Consider the following 3,076-nt stretch of genomic DNA (forward strand, 5'->3'; position numbering starts at 1 on the left):
GCACGTCTTCGATGTCACATAGCCTCCCCTGCTTCTGTTAGCACGCCCTCGCTTTGTTTCTGATTCATCCGTACATACGTGCAGGTGACTTGATAGAAGTGGAAAAGGTAAGTGGGAGATCCTGTAGAACTAGAAGTGATATTTAGATTATATGTTTTTCATGATGTTGCAACCCAAATGCATTCCATCCTTGCTCTGCCTTGCCTGCCCCGTATTCACTCAAGTCATCACAGACCGCAGTTTCCTCTGTAACCTCTAAAAGTTGCTTATGGCCCTAACCGGTTTGGCTCAGTGGATAGAGCCTTGGCCTGCGGACTCAAGGGTCCCAGGTTCAATTCCGGTCAAGGGCATGTACCTTGGTTGCGGGCACATCCCCAGTCGGGGGTGTGCAGGAGGCAGCTGATCGATGTTTCTCTCTCATCGATGTTTCTAACTCTCTATCCCTCTCCCTTCCTCTCTGTAAAAAAAAAAAAAAAATCAATAAAATATATAAAAAAAAATAAAAGTTGCTTATGGCTGTGCCGCTCTCTAGCATTTATATGTCGTATAGTGCTTTGGGTTGTGATATCCTCTAAGTGTTTCTTTGAATGGTCTGTAAGTAGAAGACTAAGTTATGTCATATAACCTTACTAGAGGCCTGGTGCATGAAATTTGTGCATGGGGTGGGGATGTGGTGGTGTCCCTTAGCCCAGCCTGCACCTTCTTGGAATCTGGGACTGCTGGCTCCCAACTGCTGGCCTGCCTGGCTCATTGCCCCTAACCCCTCAGCCTGCCTGCCTCATCGCCCCTAACTGCCTCTGCCTCTGCCCGCCTCCACGGATTCCTCCAGAAGGATATCCAGAATGACGTCTGGAAGGTCGTTCAGCTGTCTGGTCTAATTAGCATATTATGCTTTTATTATTATAGATAGCAAAACATGGTTATAATGTTGGGTTTTGTATGCTTATCCTTTACCAACATACTTTGCTGGATAAACAGGTGGGTAATCTACCCTAAGTGATTAGGGTCCAGCTCATTGATTTTAGTCTGGGTCCTCCCTCAGCAAATGTGCTCTGCATAGGAAATGGGGGCAGCGTCTACAAAGTACTGATTGATTTGTCAGTTGCCGTGTAGGAGAGGAATGTAGCTTTGAAACATAATAGTGTTCCAATGGATAAATTCTTATTAGGAGCTATATTTTTCTGTGGCCAACGCAGTATTTCTGTTACCAGTGACTGGTCCCTTGATTGCTATTTATGATATTGTTTGCATGGGCAGATGCATTTTTCTTTTTATCTCAGGAGATTGAGAATGCTTCCTGTACATATTCCTCACCACCTCTAGACCCAGAAGTCCCTTGGAATGGGTAGATACGTTGCTTGAGTAACTCATTCAGAAAATTGTCTTCCTTTAGTAAATAATTCTCACCATGGCCTCAACAGGAAATAAAGATATGTGCTTTTATTGGCAAGCTTTTATTCCCTGCTTTTCCATGAATCTATGGTATCCTTTTTATTGACCTTTAAGGAGTTTACTTGTATGAATAACATTTATTGAGTTATATTGAAGGACTAGTACAAGACCGTGCTCTCAGAGTTTGCATTCTAGTGGAGGATACGGAAAAGCAATATAATTTCAGGTCATAAGTGCTATAAAGCCCCAGAGTGTGTTGGGATGTATAGAGGGTGGTCATTGTCTGAAGACGACATTGAGCAGAGACCTAGATGTCAGGAGTGAACCAGGTGAACTGGGAGGGAAGGGCAGGTTCAGTAGAAGCCTTTGGCTTGTCATGCTGGAGGACTAGGATAGTTAGTGCAGTTATGCTTTGCCATCATGCCTTGTTGGCGGCAGTGAGGCAGAGAATGGGAAAACATCAGGTCTTTGCTGTAAATGAATTCTCATAAAATGCAGAGTTTAGCTAAGCAAATAAACTCTTTATTTTCAGAAAACTTCACAGATACAAAGTAAATATCCTCAAGAAATCATTGCGAAATGCCTTCTCCCAACCCACTTAGAATTGTGAAGCCCAGGTGGAAAAATAAATTGGATAAATATTTTGTGAGGAAAAGTAGTATGAGAATACATCGAAATTCACCATGGAATGTTTTAGCTGGCAAATTAACATAGATTGAATCAGGCAGAAAGGAAAAGATAAAAAGTTGCAGAAGTTCTTTGAAATGCAAACAGTTACAAAAAGAGGAGTTCTAAAATGTGTAAAATGGCAACAGTGTTGAAATAAAAGTAGTTTCCACAATAACTATTTTTAAATAAGTAGCATTAATCTAGTATAAAGATTATTTTGTACTTATGTGTAATAAGATTTAAAAAATAAATACTAAACTACATAGGTTAGAATTAAACTATATAGATTAGAATTAAACTATATAGATATTTGATTCACTATAAGACCTTCCAGTATCTCAAAAGTTACGAACAGGAGTTACTTTATAATGTAAATGTAGAAGGTGCAAAAGATTGGGCTACATTTGTGTTAATCTTGATTCCTGTAAACTGCTGTTAAAAGAAATCTGTTTTCTTTAACAATACTTTAAAATTCTGGCAGTTTCAATTATGGGTAAAACAGAATATACTTTATATACAACAGATTTAAGATTCTGAGGTTTATAAGGGTGAAAGGAAGAACAATTTTAAGATAATTCAAAATTTTACTGAAGGATATAGAAAGGATTGGAAAGCATAATGCTCTTTCATGGAAAGGATTAATATTTTAAAGATGCCAGTTTTCTCTCTTTTTTTTAGTCAAACATCTTAATAAATGCTATCTATAATAATAAAAGCATAATATGCTAATTAGGCTGGACAGCCGAACGACCTTCTGGATGTCATTCTGGACACTCTTCCGAAAGAAGCCGCAGCAGGGGGGGCCAAGGCAGAGGCGGTTAGGGGCGATGAGGCAGGCAGGCAGAGTGGTTAGGGGCGATGAGGCAGGCAGGCCAGAGTGTTTAGAGGCGATGAGCAGGCAGGCAGAGTGGTAGGGGCGATGAAGCCAGCAGGCAGGAGTGGTTAGGGCGATGAGGCAGGCAGGCTGATTGTTTAGGGGCGATGAAGCCAGCAAGCAGAATGGTTAAGGGGCGAT

General features: G+C 40.8%; 1 protein-coding gene across 1 annotated transcript in view; it reads left to right on the top strand.

Annotated features, from left to right (window-relative positions):
- IPO8 (importin 8) overlaps window positions 1-3,076 on the top strand; it is a 58,237-nt gene that overhangs the window by 783 nt on the left and 54,378 nt on the right.

Source organism: Myotis lucifugus, unplaced genomic scaffold, assembly GCF_000147115.1.
Source record: "Myotis lucifugus unplaced genomic scaffold, Myoluc2.0 scaffold_30, whole genome shotgun sequence".
NCBI classification, from domain to species: Eukaryota; Metazoa; Chordata; class Mammalia; order Chiroptera; family Vespertilionidae; genus Myotis; species Myotis lucifugus.